A 19,190-nucleotide genomic window follows, 5' to 3' on the forward strand; every position below is an offset into this window, starting at 1 on the left:
GGGGGTTTTTGTGGTTGGGGGGGGGGGGGGAGTGTTTGGGTTTTTTTGTTAAATGTAACTTCCTCTAGTTAATGTTTTCCTACCGACTCATTTATGTATCATCCCTATACATTGATTGCAGGTGCTGAACATCTGTCCCTTCAGTTTTCTGAGTCTGCTGCCCTATACATTTATGAAAGGAAGCAGCAGTATGATTCTTCACAGAGACAAAGAACATGGGACAACTGTGTGGGGTCACACCACAGGGCTGTGTAGCACAATACTTTGTCTAGCAGTGGCTTTCTACAGGAGGAAGGAGCCAGGGTTTGCCTGCGTAAGGAACCAGGCTGCAAGGAAACATAGGTCTTCCCAGTGACCTTCAGTTTAAGGACCTTGACTTAGAGATGGCATTGAACTCTTGACAGTATTCCCCAATGAATCTGCTTTCTACTGATCTACTTGGTAATCTCTTTGTTGACGCATATATGCTCTTGGCCTCCAAACATCCTGTGGCGATTAACTCCACAGTGTAATGATGTGTTATGTGAAAAAAACATGACTGAGGGGAAGAAGCATCATAAGTTGAGATTGATAAAAACCTGAATAATACAGGTATCAGCTGAATGAAACCTTTGTAGGTCTACTTAGTATTAGACTCCAGATTTGATCATGATTCTGCTCTCACTCTGATTTTTATGGTAGTCTGGCATTGCCATTTTTAGGTGAGATCAAAATTAGGCCAAAATGCTTCTAAGGGAAGGCAATATCTGATGTTTGTGATTAAAAAAAAAAAATCAGCTCTGAATGAGAAATAACCCAATGCTTAAGAGAGATGGCTTCTTGCAAAATTTAAGGAATATCTGAAATCTATGAGAATAACTGAGCTCGTGTTCTCTCCCTTTCATATAGGTACCTATGTGTTTAATTAGAAATAATGTTGAAGTATTAGAGTGCTGCAGTTATGATAAGAGTTGGTGTATTAGGCTTTGATAGAGTTAGTTTGAAGAACTTCAATTAATAATTAAGGTGTTTGCTGATAATCAGTCATGAAGCACATTCAGAGACAATTATTGTATTCTACATATCTGATTTAGACAAAAGCACTTCTATGTCTTTGCTTTAATCCCTTGTTTCATAAACAAAGGATGCAGGGTGTCTGACCAGAGAGGGAGGGGTGGGAGAAACAAGAAATGCCAGCCAAACCTTAAGCCAATTTAAACAAGGTACCTGGTCACCCTGTTGGCATTGCTGTTTCATATAAGAACTGTGTATTTCTGCAAGGTTATATGAGTCTTTTTTCCCCCCTGTGTGAATGAATTGCAGTAAGAAGCTTTAGACTGTCTGTAGATTTCATTCCTTTGAAAGTGAAGGTCTTTTAAAATGAGCTACAGCCATCCTCAGTGGGTGTAAAACGGCAGAGTACCACAGGAATCAGTGGAGCCATGCCACTTTACTTTATCAGGATCTAACACCTTCATTTTTGTTAATTTATTCAGTTTTGCACCGTGTCATACATTTAGATTTTTATCCAAGGTGAAGGCTTTCAACACTCTTTCTCAGTCTAAGAATTAGCATTTTGTAAATGCTGCCTTGCTGCTGAATCTCTCCTCCAGCCGCACACGCATGCATTGTTTTTTCCTCTCTTCATGCATCATCTGCCTTCCCTTCTCTTTGTCTCCACTCCCAAATTTCAAACCTGGGCCATGCTTCCTTTGTTGTTCAAACTGAAAACATGAGGTTGGATATTAACATCCCTGACGGTTGCATCAGCCAGGCTAGTGTTCTGCTGGGGCAAGGGATGTACTTGCTGCTGTTGTTAGGATCACTTACCTAGGTAAGGGGAACAGCAGATGTTCATCTCTCTGCTGTTTTCACTGTTCCTGTCCCCCAGTGTTACTGGACAAGATTTTTTTTTTTTTTGTAATATAGCAGTGTATGAAACAAAGCTGGATATTTGGAACAGATTTCCTATTGTAGGCACATACAAATGAGCCACACCCACAATGAGTACCCACAGGCTTCAGGTGGGTTGGGAAATATAGGCAAACTTAATGCCAAAGTGAGCACCCCAGTAACTGCATTTCCTAAAGTGTATTTTCCATGTACCTCCTGCTACTATAAAAATACTGAGTTGCGTATCTTAGAACTGCTGGCTAATGAGTCTCTTGACCTCCTGCTGTCATGCTAATGCAACTGCTCACTTGGAACCTTCATAAGCCAATAAATTACTACTTTTCTTAATACCTTTTTACAGATTGCTGCTATCTCTGTAACGGAGACTACCTACCTCATTAATTTGTAATTGTGCTGAAATATTGGAGCCTTGAAAGTGGCATGTGAACTAAAATACAAATACAGTAGATGTACTGCTGCCAAAAGGCTATACAGAGACAGTTAAACTGTATGTTACTGTAGATTAAGAAATTATTTTATGCTTTGGACTCTGGTATTACTTGGATCCTTCCTTATATACAAGTTGGATTAATGTAAGGGTAAGTGTAATGAAGATGCAGTATTGCATATGTCAAATACATAAACACACACAGAGAGTATAGAATCTTCAGTGGAAGAAATGCTGTTTCCTTTCCTAGAGTTTGATATATGTGAATATCTTCCTAGGTGAACTTTTCTCAATAATTCTTATTTTTTAGTAAAATGTGGCTTGTGAAACAAAAATACAGTGCAGAGACTCTTGCAAGCATAGGTAACATCTAACAGCTTTTCAGTTGGATTAAATATTTACAGACATACATAGGGACTTCGCATAAAGGACCTGAACTTGTAATGCTGTATTGCTTTAAGAAATCCTTTTGCAAGAATTCTCTGTGAAACCCATGTGATTTGTTTTATGGGTAAAACATGTAATTTTGGGAATGTGATGTATAACAGGGTAAATCATATATGCAAGGAAGTCCATTTGTCATTGTGGTTTTGGGACTGACATAATTTTGTCGTACCAAGCACTAATAGGTGATATATCTTTGCTCAGTGCATGTTTCTAGATAGCACTTTTCAAAGGAAGTGAATGCTCCTTTTTGCACAGGGAGAAATGCAGAGGGAGGGAGACAAAGGAGCTTGCCCAAGCCAGTGTGGGAGAGCAGCTGCAGAGCAGGATCACGGCCAGGGTCTCCAGAGCCCTTGTACTGTCTAATTCACATGGATTCTGGTGGGCTTAAAGTTGGTTGGGTTTTTTGGGGGTTTTGGTTTTTTTAAACAGTAAACCCTTTATCCAGCAACAAACATTTTGTGAATAATTTAGTAGGTTACCATTGCATAAAAACCCTCAACATCAGAGTTGTGTGACTATTAATCACTTACTATTTTGGTTCGGTTTTTATCACTGAGATTTGTTTGTGGGGGCAGAAAAAGGAAGATTTTATACTTTTTTTACTGGCATTAAACCGCTTGTGTGTTTATATATAATTTAGAGTTTAGATTTTATCAATGTATAAGTTTGGTTGTCTCAAGAGCCAGAGCATGAACTATCAGAACAAATAATGGGGAGTGATCTACCTATCTGAATGGTTTTTGTTCGGTTCCTCTCTCAAGGGTTAGGAGTAGTGTTCTTTCATACCTTGTGCACTTTGTTGGACATAGAGAAGGGAAATCTATCAGCTTGTCCACAATGTTTTTAACAAGTCTGAAAATATTCTAAGACAACACTTGAAAATCTTCTAAGGTATTTTACCTTTTGTCTAATTTCAATCTGTTTTTTAATGAAAAGTAAATAAATCTTATGCTGGTGAGAGAGAACATCCCTTTACTTTTTTTTGCATTGCTCTTGAACTGCAAAGACCCAAAAGTGAAGGATAAAAGGAACACATGGAGTTAATGATGGGAAAGTGTGCAGTGCCACCTACAACAGGACCCAGTGCTACCATGTGCTGAGCTTTCAAAGGAGGAAAAAAAAAAAGAAAGCCTACTCCAGTTCCAGTCTGATCCAGTATCCTTGAAGCAAAGTCTCCCACTGACAAGAAAGAAAATTGGGATGGACCCTTAAGCGCATCAGATGTGACTGCACTCACAAAATCTCAGGCATGAGAGAGAACCAGTTTAATGGCATGTCTTATTTTCTCTCCATTTCAAAATGTTTCTTTTTAATTCTGTTAGTACCGATTAAAGGCAATCCAACAGGCAAATATCCTTCTATAGCAAATGTCTGATTAAATGTTATTACGAATTTATGCTCAGCTGATGGTACATATCACTGTATGTCAGTTGCTCACTTCTGTTTGAAATTACAGTAAATCATAGTGGTATTTACTACTGGATATAAAATGAAATTTATTGCTCCAGCATTACTTTTAGCAGAGTAAAAATGAATCCCAGATCCAACATTCTCTATAGCTTACAGTTATTTTTGCCCTACTAACTGATTATTATTAAATGTCTGGACATGTTTGTATTATTCTGTTGAACTATCATTATTCCTTCTTCCTGGGATAAATCCACTTACACTGGTCTTTAATTGCTGACAGCACTGTGTCTTTCATACAGTAGACACAGAGCTGGCTAATGCTGAAATTGCTGATGGCTGGCCTTGCTACAATGGGAGGGGCTGCTGGATGCTCTGTAGCTTGTTGGTGTTTGTTTGTTTGTTTGTTTTCCCACAATAGCTTTTATACCATCCTCCTCCTTCTTGATGTCTGTGAGGGCAAGATTGAGGCTCTGAGGAATAAAAGGAAGCAAACTGTTCTGAAATGTCTTTGATACTGCTACTTGAAATCTTGACTGAGTTTGATGAGTACTTAGTAAGTACTATAATGCTTTGTTAACAGATGGCTGAAATACTAGTAGCCCAAATGGGCTACTTATTTACACAGATTTCAACTGTCCCCATCTTGGAATTGTAACAGAAATGTCTTCTTCTTAAAACAAAGCAAAACCACTTCTCACTTACAACATCGGCGCAAGTGCTTAAGGACAGCTTCTGAATATTCAAACTATCAAGAATTTGTTGTTTTGAATTTGTTTTACCTGCCTTCACATGGAAACTAGTGGATGTCTGGAAATGAGATATTGCAGAAGGTCTGGCGTATGCAAATTCATTTTAATGTATTGTGGCTTTAATGGATTTTCTGATAGATGATATTCTGTTATTTAAAGCAACTCTGTGCATGGTTAAGAAAGTGTACATGGGTATGGAGAAGGGCAGGACTGCGGAAGGATAGGGTCAGATTTCTTTTCCAAGCAAATTATTTTATACCAACTGACTCTCCTGTTGAGCTCATTTAAAGGGGCTGGATCAAATCACACGTTTTGTATGCTTAAATAGAAAATTGCTTAAGCTCCCCCAAATTTGTAAGCTTCCTCTGAGTATTCAGTTAATTTCATATATTATAATCTGGATCGGAGCAGGGGGAAGAAAGGAGAAGTGTACCTCTTTTTGTTAAGTGTAATTCTTAAGATCTACCAAGTTCAGACAAACCGGTTGGATGACAGGCACTAATCGATAATTTTGTCTCCATTCATTGTTTGTAATGGTACAGTCCTGCAAGCTAGCAGCTGCCTTTCAACTCACTGAGTGCTCTGCCTTCATGAAATCGTTAACAGCATCCCTGCCTTTGACAGTTGTATCTACACAAGTTTATTGAACTTCAGTCAAATGCAATGAAGACACACTTGTGTCACTGCTTGACCTCAGTTGCATTGTCCACCAGGCTAAGTAAAATCTCTGCGCTACTAGTCTTTTATTGCTGTACATGAATTGAATGAAGAAAGCAGTATTTCTTTATGGTCTGAAGATCAGCTGAAGTCTGATTTAAAGGTTGTCAGTTTGATTTCAGGCTACTGATAATGCTTTTAATGTAAGATCTTGCTCTGCATGGCTGCTTTTTTTGTTGAACTATGTTCAAATATCTGCCTGAATCTGAAAAATAACTTTTTTGTCCAGCTTTCCTCTCAGTGGTGCAGAAATCATTAACCACAGAGGCCCTGATTTAATGAAGTATTTTGATTCTAGTGGAACTTCAATGTATGACAAAATGATTTGCTGAATTAGGGTCTCCAGTCTCAGTTTGATGAAAGGTAAGGTGCTAAAGGAACTACAGCAATGGAGAAGATGGACCTGTCTTACTGAATTTTCTTAATTGAAACAAGTGGTGTTTTGACAGTTCTGCAAAATAAATGATACTGCTTCTTAAATGATACAGACTTCTTTACAGAGAGGTTGATGGCATTGATCAACGTGTATTGGAGAAATGGTGAATCTTTTTTTGAGTACAGTAGATACATAAAGTTTCCAGTGCTTCTTAAAATCTGGCCATTTATTCAGGTGACCTTTGTCAGCATTGAAAAAAGAAGCAAATTCAGTTACCAGTGTTAAAAATATAAGTGTACAGTTAGGGTAGAGTGTTTCCTCTTTGAAACTTTTTGGAAGAAACTTCTATAAAAAGCTGCAGATTAAATTTAAGCAGAGGTTTGATGGGCATTTTAGTAGAATCAGATGGCTTTTCAAGCCATTTTTAAAGGCAGTTGCAGTTCCATCTTCAGAGCAGGTGAAACAGTAGTAAGTAGCTATTTGATCTGGATCCATAGAATTGGAATAAATACAAAGTAAAAGAAAATGCTCATAATATTGCTGATTCTTGACTTTGCCAACTGTATTCTTTGAGCACTGGATATTCTTTTCAGGTGCTCTGATTTCACCTCTCTTTACCCAAGAGGGAAAGTCCAGTCTTGCTATTCCTCTGTGAACAGAATTGAGGAGCACTGTCTTGTGTAAGTGATCCTACTGAAGCTCCGGTATGAATGAATACTCTTCAAGTAGAATAAGGAATGTAGAAGAAGCTTCAGAGTGGGGCCAACAAGTCTGTTCATAAGTTTCATGGCCTTCTGAAAAGCAAGCAATACATGGAGAAAAGCTTTGTCCTCGTTCTGCCCTCACACAGTGCATGAGGACTTCGCACAATAGCAACCAGCAAGTGCAGGACTCTGACAATCTGATTTTCTCTGCTTCTTCTGTGAACACTCCTAGTATTCCTCAAAGATTCCTAGTAATATAATAATAAAAATACACTTGCCCCCTGCTTTCTGCCAAAGCATGAACTGTTTTCAGAGGCAGTGGGAGGGGATACCTTTTAGCCAGAAATGCTTAGCACTCTTTGATGTGTCCTGTACACTAAAAGGCTTAGGAGAGGCAATGCCTACCTGCCTCCTGCTCTGTGTGAGGTGATGAAATACTCTGTTGAGTGCTCTGCAGGGACCATGGCATAAATACCAGTATTTTATTGAGAAAGAGGAATATTCAAGGCTTCCACTTTCTGTGGGTACAGCTTCAAAGCTGTGCAGGGTGCAGGTAATGCTCAGTGACGCTCTCTGAACTTGGTCATTAGGTGACTGCAGTAAAATGAGGCTGTTCAGAAATGTAAAATAAGCAACACATGCCCCTCAGGACAGGCCAGGAGGAGCAGACGTACATTGGAAATGTAGACTAGAGGGAGAGGTTAGTTTTTACTGCCAGTGAAATGCCGTAGTGTGAGAGCTTTAACAGCAAGGATTGCTGAGAAATTAAGATTAAAAGCAGCAACCTTTTGCACAGTGGGAGACAGACCAGGGCTGAAGCAAGATAAGGGCAGGAATTTGTATGCAGAGGGAAGCGTAATTCAGGGCTCTGTGGGGAAAAAGTGGTGGAGGGCAGGGAGGAGGGGGAGACCTTGCTGACGAACAGGAGCTTAGCTCTGCTACGTGTGTGATGAGGAAAAGAGAAAAGGACAGGCAGTGTGAAAGGAGATGCCACAGCTGCAGAGGTCTGGTGTGTTGTAACACCACATGTCCCTAAGATGCAAGTGCAAGGGGACTTCTGAAAATATTAATTAGCACAGCAGAGCACTTTTTTGTTAGAGATGCACAGTATGAAAATGCTTAATTCTCTATTGGAGACTATAGTTAGAAAGAGATTTTTTTTTTTTTTAACCTGTTTGCCAGAGGGACTGAATAAAGATATAGCAGAATGACCCTTCTCAGTTGCTGCTCTTTAGGCTCCTCCAACTACACCCAAGTTGCTTTTCCCAATTATGGAAAAATTTCATTTTTTTATTTTGCGTAATACTTGCATGCTTTTTCTTTGAATCGTTATGTTTAAATATTTCTGGTTTAGGGGAGGTGGAGACTGAGCTTAAAGAAATTTACTGAATTTTTGCCCTAGTAGCTATTTCTATTGGTCTAGGAAGAGCTTGACTATTTCTTCCTGTTACAGTGGGGAACATGCTCTTGTTTACACCTCTGCCTCTTGTCAGAGCAATTTAGAACAGGTAGGTAAGATGATAATTTTTTCTGAGAGTATTAGTGTGCATAACAAAAATACAGGGGTGGCAGATGTAGAAAAAGAGAGAAAAGAGGGGCAGCTATGCAGGGAGGAACACAAGAAGGTGCCAAGGCTCTTAAGAGCTGTGACCCAACCTTAAACTTATACAGCAGAATTTCTTTGGAAAATGAATGAGATGAGTTCTTTAACACCAGTGTATAGCACCCAGGAGGTATTATAAAGATGTATCTTTGGGGGGGGTCTTGTAAAATAGAGTGCCCTGGGGCTGCCTTACTTGTGGGTGCTGAACACTTGGTACTTTTTTGGGGGTGTTACAACTCAAGCTTTCAAAGGGCACAAGGAAGGCTCTTTCATTTCCTGCAGCAAGGGGATCCTAGAGCAAATGGTCTGTTGAAAAGATGTAAACTGTAAACCTGCAAGCATGAAGACTTTTTTTTAACACTGTAATGGTAAGTATGGATGAGGTACCACAGCACTACAAAAAATTGTTCTGCTGCACAAAAATGACAACAAGATCTATGGGGAGACCGAAGCACCATTTCCCTGGATTCTGGAAAAATGTCTAAATATCATAGAAAATGAGTCGTAGACTATTTGACAAATCATGTAGATAAATTTTAAAGTGGAATTCTTTCCTAAGTGAAGAATTTCATTGTTGACCAGTAAGCTTTATAGACATGATATTTTAATTTTCAGAAAATCTCTCTGTGGAAATCTCAGTATATCTTTGTGCCCTCAGATGAGGCTTAACTTCATCTTATCCTTGATACCAATTAATGAATCGTTCACTATACTGCAGTGGCTCACTAAAAATTGGTAGCTGCACAAGCACAGCTCACAGGACAATCTGTTACCTTGAAAGTCAGATAATAACACCTTCGATAATAGATGATAACACCTTTGCAGCACCTGTCTATGCAATATGCAGTTTGTTAGATGTAACTGAATAGTGGTACTCAAATTTTTACACCTCTGTTAAGGAAAAAAACAAGTCCAAATGGGATGAGACGAAAAATAACAAGGTTTTAGCCCAAAGGACAAAATCTTTATGCTCATACAATAGGTCTGTAAATCATTGTCTTGCTGCGGGTTTTCATAAAAATGGTGTTTTCTGATCTACTGTAGATTTTAATTGCTCTGAAAACAAATGTGTTATGCTAGCTTGTAGACAGAGTACTTCATCAAAGTGCAACCAAGCCCTATAGCACAGCGTATAGATAGTCATTACCTTTTGAGGCTCAGAGCCACCTGTGACCACCTGCTTTCTCCCAGCAATATGCCACAGTACCTCAGGCTGCTAATTTGGTTTTCAAAATAATCTGCTATTTCTGTTTTGTTAGGCTCTTCTCCTAATTTTGTTAACACAGTCAGTGCAATTAAGGGGAAGAAACAGAATATGATTTATTAATAATGCCAGATACATAGCGGTCTGTAAACAGGATCGATTGCATATTTAACTGATGCAAATCTCTATAGTTAAATTCCTCCCTACCAGATACCTCCAACTTTTTTTTATCTCTGCTTAATACATGAATAAGACTTTTTTTATGAACTGGGTAGCTCTGGGAAGAGCAGTTATCCTACGAGCTAGTGAATTTCTTGCCTCGGTAGCAATCCCACTGCAAAAATACATTGTGTGAGACTGAGCACCACAACTACATTGTGGGGCTCTCACCCTTAGAATTGCACAGAAACATGATCTTTTGTCTGCCTGCGCAAGAGAGGGAAGCTTTCTCTTCCGTAGGCTGGCAGATCCTGAACATTGTTCACCTAGTGCAAGATGAAGACTCCTATTAACCGTCAGTGCTCCTTCAGCACTAAGTGTTCTGGCTGCAGAAGTGTCTTTGAGTGTTAAATGAGCTGTAGCTAATGACAGATGATTCTCATGAGTTTAGCAGAGCAGTTTGAAATCCAAATTTTATTTTCAGTCCCAAAGGGAAGCTGAAGGTGCTGGAGTTATGGCCAGCCAACTAGTTAGGTTTGAAGAAATCTTTCAAATAGACAAAAGGGACTTTCAAACTGCAGAAAAATTATATGTACCCTCATTCTTGCTTCACAGATGGAGAGGATGCTACAGCTTTTGCAGACCACTGTGCTGTTGGTGAGATGGGACTGGTGCCCCAAAGATCCTGCCTGTTGTTTATACCCATGCTTCCCCATCGCTGTGCCATGGTGTGTGAAGCCCTGCTGCAGACAAGTCTTTGTTTTCTCAAACAGAGACAGGAAGGATGCTTAAACTTGTTGAAGCAGAGAGCTCATTCTTGCAAGAATACTGCCTTGCATAATTCAGATTCTTCATTTTGCCAGAGTTTTCTCCATAAGTGAATGTTATTGTATCTGGATCTCACACTGGTGGGTGTTCAGCTGCTAGGACTAAAGGGTTTTGACTGTTTATCCCTGGACCACAACCCAGACTGGAGGCCCTGCGTGGCACCTCCTCTGGCACCGTCTTTCTATTCAGCATGTTAGACTGGTGGGTCCCAGGAGTGCTCTGATCCATCAGCCTCTACTCCCCCCAGCAGCTTCCTTGCTGGGTTGGTTTTTTTTTTCCCTTGTGGATTGGGTACAGACACTAATTGCCAGGGACTGTGCTGCCAGGCCTTGACTGCCATGATCAGCCTCACCGGCGGTCTCTATGAGGACGCAAGTTTCAATGTTTCTGGGTGTGGGGGGGGGATGAGGGGACACCTCGCTGGGAGGAGAGGCAGCCGTCCTGTCCAAGGGGCACTAACAGGCCTTGATTGCTCTGAGCATCCTCGCCTGGGGCCTCCTAGCACCCCAGCACCTCAGGTGTGGGTGTCCCTCCTGCCCCGGCTGTGGTGTAGGTGTGCCATTTCCAGCCCCCTCTGCCCCTGGTTCCCAGGTGGATGTTGGGCCTGTGCTGTAGCCACCTCTGGCTCTTTTTGCTCCTGACTGGACTCTCTGGATGGACCCCAGACATGGTTCGTTGCTCACCTTGTCCAGGACTGTTGATGGATGCTTGGACACTGGGCTCAGACTCTGAGGGACACTGCTTTGCTGGTGAGGGCTCTGCCTGTGCTGGGGTCACCCCTGGCTCCAGAATCAGCTTCCCTGAGGGAGCAGCTGGCCCTCAATGCTCTTGGACAGTAATGCGGTGTTTCCTAGCGTCAACTGCACGGTCTGCTAAACCTAAAGAGGAGAAGGCCTCATTCTTGACTGGGAGCAAGTCTTGGGTAGCTGGTAAGTAGACTGCTTTATTGATAATATATGTGTAGCTCTTCTCTCCCAGGACTGAGTTGTCTGAATGCAGCAGGGCTGAGAGGTGCTGTGTTGCAGGTGTCATCAGGCAGGGTCTGCCTGGGGTTTGCTCCTCATTGCCTGTCTGCAAAGTGCCTGACCAAGAGGGCTGGCAGACACACTTCAGCACAAGATGGGCCAGGGTGTGCTGCTGCTTGTGTTCTTGTGTTTCATGCCTCCTCCCATCTTTCAATACAGGGTGTGCGGTTTTCTTCAGAAGCTGTGTAGTTGTTAATCTTTAGCAGGTTTATTCCTAGTCGTTAGGAGAGACTGTTTCTTCTTGGTGAAACCCTGCTGCATTTATTGTTACTATCTGTGTTTCACAGAAGTGTGAAACACTCATGAGAAGAAAAGAGGCTATTGAGTGATGAGTGTGTCCTTTTCCTTTGCTTTATTTTCTTTTTTCCATGTGCCTACCATCTTCATCTTTAGAAAATTGCCTACTTATCTCCCAAACATAGTTGCATTCTTTGCTTAATGTTCCTCTTCAGGAATTTATTCTGTATGGAAATTACCCTGTACAGGAAATAATTTACCTTTAACTGTCATTCTTTGCAATTCTCTTATTTTTAGATTGTTTTCTTGTGGGCTTTTTTTTTTGCTAGCTCTTAGAACAATGAGGCTTGAGACTGCTGGCATCCAATAGCTTTGACAAACTAAGCGTTGGTCTGATGTGCTCCAAACCATCTGCTTCCTGGGATTGCCTATTCTGGCCAGTGTTACTTCCAGATGTGGGGGAGCTGCAGCTCCAGATTCTGCTGGGGAAATCAAGGGCATGAGGACAAACCCCAGCAGGGAGTTAAATTAATGTGAAATACAACAGTACCTATTTGAAGACACTACCAAAATGGTCAGCCTGCTGTGAAGTGTTGGTTGGACTGCCTCAGACCGGAGTTTGGGTCTTTTTTCCCTGTGAGATACTGTTTTTTTTTTTTTTTTTTAATGCTGATCAGAAAAACAGATTGATTTATCATGTTAAAATTCAATGGCATTGGAGGAGGCTAAAATCCTTCTATTTCCAAAGCATTTCTGTTATGAACAGCAGGCCCTCAGATGGCTGTCTGTTAAGGGACTGTATGTCTCTTCTTTTGAAGCTTTTATTGGGGAGAGACGCTCCATAAATAGCAGTCTTGAGTGAGCTATAGTTGCCATGGCTGAGATGGAGAGATTGGGGCTGAAGCCTCTGTAGTCAGCATGAAAGCCTGGGTTTCTTTGTGTCACACTCTGAAACACATAACCAGGGGTATTCATAGCTTGTGCACTGCAAGCTCACTCGCTTACTTTGTGTGATACATTACACATGTCCCTGTGCCTGCAGAAAATCAGGGGAGCGATCCTAGGATATTTACTACCTATCACAGAATAAAAACACTCTTCCCAGAGATATTGCCCTGCTTTGAATGAAATGCAGCAGAAAGCTCAATCAAGCACAGAGAGAGATTTGAGAGGAAATGTGGTAATAGTAAAAACTTACATAATCTTATGCTGTATCAGATATGTACACAATGAATAGTTAAGGGGAAGCTATTCATAATTTTGTTACACTTTTTATGATCTTCTCTTCCCCAAACCTACTATCAGCTACTGCTTTGAAGACTGCACTTTATGGGCTTTATAGTACTTGAAACTGCAACATATGACTGCTTTCTAAATATGAATGCTTTTCCTGCAATGAAGGAAAATGTCAAAATGAAGCAATGCCTTACAAGAAACAATGTCAAATGTTGAATTTTGGGTTCCCACTTTGATTTTTCTTAGCCCTTCTTTACTGAGTTACTCAGTTTCCCTTCCTAGTTCAGCTTTCAGGTGTGAGTGTTGAAGCACTGTGTAAATCGGGCCCAAGAATCTGGATTTGGGCATCTTTTCCAAAATGTTTGAGATTGTTTGCTCTTCTTGGCAGAAATGTGAGGTGGCAGGGGTGTTTTTTTTAAGCTGTTGACAGCTAGTTCAAAGTAAAGAAATCATGAAGTAGTGTGGTCCTGGATTGAGAGGCTAATTATTAGGGACCAGGAGCCCAGTAGGATCTGGATACAGTCTCAATGTCTTGGGCTAGGTATTGAGGTGGAGGGAGTCAAAGATATTTCTTGGCAATATGCCTGAGTGGCAGAGAAGTAAACTGGCAGATTCATCTCTTGGGTTACAGTCACCTGACATTTCATGTGAGAAAGCTCTTTTTACAAATCTGTATTGGACATGAGTGTGCTCCCACAGGGCTAGGGAGGAGGAGAGGAGATGCAGCAATTTCTGTAGGTGCTAACTGAAAGAAAAATTGTTTTGGCAGTCTCACTCTGCTGTTGGCAAAGGCTGCGTGCCTCTTCTCCAGGCACGCAGGCAGGGATGCAGGTGCTGGTCCTCTCCTGTTTAAAGCTATGCCAAATAGAGCATGTTTGAGTTTGCTTTCCAAAATCTGAAGAGGCCTGCAAAAAACCTAGATGAAACAATGGGATATCTTCAGTCAGGGAAGGAAAATAAATATAACTTACATCCACAGTAGTTCAGGTATGGGTAGGGATTCTGTCAGGAAGGCAGAGTCTTATTGTTCGTGTTGGCCAACAAGTATAGAAAGATGGCTTTAGTCAAGAAAACATAGGTTAAGTCTTTAAATCAGACTTTAAATGTGTTATATCAGGCTGTTCCAACAACAAGGCAGTAATACACTGCATTGTGCAGCCAAAAGGTGACTGCTGTTGTTATGCTTTGATACTAGAAAAGTTGACAGTGACGAGTGTAATTGTTAAAGCGTTTACCTACACTCTGCCATCAGTTGAACTCAGAAAAGATTTGCACAGAAGCACAGCACTGAGTGAAACTTCCACACTGGTGGAAAGACAGAAAATCGGGTAGTCTGTTTATTTAATATACAATTTCTTTTCATCCAGCTAGGATGTAGTCCTGATGATGGGTGTAACTGAATTCCTTGAGTTTCCTGCAGTTGCACTGTACAAAGCTAATTTAAAATGGAAAAAAAAAAAGTTACGGGTGGGAGGGTTGAGATGTAGAAGTGCCGGAAGGAAGGGATATCAGAATGGCAGGTGTAGTTGACCTCTGCATAAGCAGGTTATCAAGATACTGGCACATCCACCTGCAGCTTTTCAGGACACACTGATCAGAAAAACAAGAGGCAGCCTAAACAAGGAGCAGTCCACACCTGGGCAAGAGCAGAAAATACTCTTTAAAACACTCAGATAAGGAGATAAAAGATAGTAAATCCTAATGATACAGAAAAGTGAGACAGGATGGAGAGAAAAAAAGATCACAATCGTTGTCAGCTCCTAAAGGGTATGAAAGGCACATCCAAACCCAGCACATACTCAGTAAGCTTTGGAGGACACAGGAGACAGGACAAAGACTCGATGGCCTAGTCCTCTGTGTTGTCTTTAGACAAGGGGGTAAAGAGGTCTTGGTGTCTGGGTGTTGGCCACCCCACTTGGACACATGAATCTTAGCACTTGTGAGAAAGTGACTGAACTAGGATTTGTTTTAAAATAAAATGAATTATAAATCAATTATATGTCAATTGTGTTAAAATAAGCTTATGGATTGAGCTTTGCTACACTGAGCTTTATTTCCTGAGGAAAAGCTTTCTAACAACAGAGAAAAGCTTGTTAAGGAAAGGACTTTCCTCAAATTAGGAGGAAGGTGCTAATACTCTGTTGTCTTGTCTGGCTGTTTTGTAGCGTTTGAACGTATAAACAGCCTGAACAGTGCTGTAATGAACTCTACCTAGCATAGTGGAGTAATTGGCTGACACCATTTGCATTAGGAATGTCAAAGAGGGACAGTAATAGGCAGAAGATACAACCATTTTTACTATGTATAATATAGATAAATTACATGGTGAGTATATATTTGAGTAAGTTTGTACTTGGTCCTTGTTTGACTCCAGAAACAAGACAGCAGCAGGGTAGTTCTGAATACTTTTTGTATTTCTGTAATGGTACTATGCCAAGGGCACTGTCAAAGTTCACGAGCAGAGCTAGGTCAACTGTTTGCTGTGAACAATTCAGGAAATATCCCTGGGGTTAAATATACTTCACTCACCTTTTTAACAGGTCAGGCTGTTACCCAAGAACAAGTGGGAAGGTAAAGAAGCCTGGTTTTTTTGTGTTGGTTTTTTTTTTTTCTCCTTCATTTCTACTGATCCAAGGTCAGGTAAATAACTGCCACCAATAAAGTGAAAGAATATTGTTCACTGGTGGCAGTCACTAGCGTCCTCCTCAAACAGTGTGTAAATGTCAGGCTTTATTGTAATGGAAAGTAAAAATTGGCTGCAGCAACTGAATTATCTGTAGGTAATCTCTGCTCTTGGGTCTCTGCATATATGAATTATGAAATATAGGTACTAAAGCATTAGGAACAAAACTGTACAAAACATGGAATATACTTTTTCAATCTCCTATTTCTGGTTTTCACTTGTGCATTTTTCAGCATGTCTCCTCAGTAAGAATCTTCTGATTTTTTAAAAATTTTTTTTTTTAAAAATCTTTATCCCAAATTGTTCAAAAAAATGCCTCCTCTGTGATGAAAATAAAGTTCCTTCTTCTGTCAAGGCTGGGCTTTCATAAATATGACTGAGCTGTTTTAGATCAAAACTTTCAGCAAAAATACTTCCCTTTGGGAAGGCCAACCTCAGACTTTCTGTACAGTATAAAGTCTGGGAATATGCATTAATGGAACTTGGTGTTCACAGGGAAAACACTCATGAAAGAGTAACTCAGCCTACGTGGGGATATGCTGCTTTAACAAGTTTTTGTTTGAAAAATGTGAAACTGTCAAAGTTGAAGTCCTTTACTTAAATGTACATGACTTCTGGAGGAATACAGGCATATTTCACCTGAAAAGCTCTGCTGCCTCCTAGGCGAAAAGGACATGGGCTTGGAGCTTTTGAGTCCCTACTGCACAGGCTGCCTCGAAGGGAAGGACCTTGGGGCACCTCCTCTGTACTAGCAGCTTGGCAAGCTGGGAGGGCTTACCTGCTCGGCACACTGTCGGTCCTGGCCCTGCTGCAGAGGGTCAAGTCTTGGCTGGAGCCCTCAGAATTGCCACGCTCTGTGCTGTTGGACTGAGGGCCCCCAGTACTGAAATGCTGGATCTTCTCGTGCTTTTCCGTCTGTTGAGTTTTCAGTGTCTGACTAGGATCCCCAGACCTGGTGTACCAATACTTACCTTCTGCAAAAATCTCAGAACACGTGATTAGAAACTCTTCTGTGTCCTTTTCTTTTGTATGAGTGAATTATCAGCATTTCCTGTAGTAAAGACTTTCAAGCCAGTCTGCTTCCCTGTGGTTGTTGCTGTCCCTCTCAGCCACGAGCAGGCACGGTGCTGCTGGGCTTTTGGCAGCATGGCAGCACAGGCCCCCAAGGGAAGTTAAACCCTTCGCATTGGACCCTGTGAGCTGCAAGCACATTGGGCGTATGCAGTAGTGTTCTGCTGAAGTCAAAGTTGTTGCATAGATGTCTGCCCCAAGTGAGGATTTAATCTTTTCTACCTAATAGTCGGGTACGTTTTCTGGTGTACATGGTCAAGTAAACTGTTTGGGGCCGGGGGGAGCAAACTGGATGGGTGTGTGGTGGTTTTCTTGGGGGTTTTGTTTCATTTTTAATCTTGCCCAATGCTTTTGGTTTCCTTCCTATTCCTATCTGAGGCATTTAAAACAGTACTAGTTTAACAGCCTCATGTGAAGGGGTTGTAATTTAGGAAGCAGATCAGACTGCTGAATTTTCTTCTATCACTTATTATTTAGGAGCTACACCTCAGCTCTGAACTACAGTGCAGACACAAGCAGGCATGGTTCAGTTGGCAACTTGGCATCATTAGCTATAAAGTATAACACTGGGCTTTGTGTGACAGTTTTAATCAACTTCTCCCTCAAGGTCACCCTTGGCTTCTGAGTTATGGGAGTCCCAAAACCTGCTGTGATTTATTTTGATGAGGCTAAGTCAGTCCATGTTTTCTGGCAGTTTGGCTGTTCTGTGATCTGTAACTACATTGCTTCTAGTACTAAAAATACGCTCTGGACAAATATGCTCAAATAATAGCAATCCATCTTAGCAAATGGCATTAGTTCTTTTATTGCTTCTTTCAGCTGACTTGTCCCTTCATAATAGGAGAGGCTCATTACTCCCATAGGAGGTTCAGAAAAACCATGTTTGTCAGAAAAACTGTTAGCTTTCTCGTTCAACACTTAGATGGTTTGAGAACTGACAAAGGGATTTGTAAAGATTCTTGGCCAGCTCAAGTCAGAGTGAGGAGGGGGAGTTGGGTGCCTGAAAGTGCCCCAGTTGCTCAGCCTAATGGCTACAAAATTCAAAAACATTTATATCTGCTCTTTTCCCTTGTGCTCCTGTTTCCAGATGCACATACAGCAGGGATCAGGAGGATGCCTTGCAAGGTCAGTGTGTCTGCCTTAGCAATGGTATACAGCTTGTATCAAAAGGATTACCAAGTGGCTGCTGTTAAAATAACTCAGTGGATACTGTGGTGAAAATCTATGGAGTGTTATATGTAGGTTTTAACTGTGGTATAAGGATGAAACTCAAGTTTATCCTGCTGCAATTTTGATGTAGCTGAATATCAGTGTTGTGCCTGTATGGATACCCAGCACACTTAATGAGCAGTTCCTGGGTAGTCCAGGAACCCTGGAGCTAATCTGTGCAGAGAGGACATGTCTGACTCCCTGAAGACAGGGTGATTGACTGAACACCTAGCCAGCCTCACAGCAAAGCAACAGACAGGAGCTCTGCAGCCAGGACTTTTGGACAGCCCCAGAGACTCTCCCAGGTGGCTCCTGCTGTGCACAGACTAACTGGTAGATGCTGCTTGTATGCTGGGGTGTGCTCGTTAACTTCCTGGGCAGAGAAGCCAGGAGCTCCTGGGAGTTCTCATTGTTGACATCTGCTGTAGACAAAGGTGTTGACCGAACTGTATGGAGGTAACTTTAAATACTCAGACAAAACTGCTCAGTAGGAGTTGTCTTGTAGAGCAGTCTTTTTTCATGGTTAAGGTAGTTAAGAGATGGTTTGTACATAATTTAAGGAAATTAATAGATATAGATTATGCCTATACTGGGGTAGTAAAGTAGGTGTGCTAGTGGGGGTGTAGGAATTCTCCAGAATGGTTCAGGGAGTCTTACTTCATCCAGCTGAAGGCACCTTTGCAAGGACACTTGCAGTGGAGACACCCATCACTAGCTGGACAGCAACAGACCATCCAGTTCAAGAGGTTTGGTTCCATACATAAACATTACCCAGTGCAAGCAATACCAATAAATTAGGTCTTTTTAGCAAGCACTCTTGTCTCTGTCTATGCAACAGCATCCATTCAGCACAAGTGGGATGCTTTTGGGTTGCTGCTAGTATCTACCCGTTGTAGACTGTTCTTCAGTGAGCTGGAAGAAAATCTTGTAATGTTAGTGCAAGATGTTAGTAATTGTGAAAAGTGATAAGCATCAAGTTTTCGAAAACCAGAGTCCATGTTGGCTGGTACAGCTTTCTGGCAGTGATTACTTCCAAGCCAATAGTACTGTGGGCACTAGTCATGGGGACAGGAAGCTGCAAGAAGCAGAATGCCTGGCACAGACTCAGGTGCTGCTCTGGCTACATCTGCCTGTACATCTAAAAAAGACACAAGCCCTTCAAAACTACCTAGGTAACTAGGTCGTTGTTGAGTATTACAGCTTAAAAAAGAC

This window comes from Haliaeetus leucocephalus, unplaced genomic scaffold (assembly GCF_000737465.1).
Source record: "Haliaeetus leucocephalus isolate CR32 unplaced genomic scaffold, Haliaeetus_leucocephalus-4.0 Scaffold240, whole genome shotgun sequence".
NCBI classification, from domain to species: domain Eukaryota; kingdom Metazoa; phylum Chordata; class Aves; order Accipitriformes; family Accipitridae; genus Haliaeetus; species Haliaeetus leucocephalus.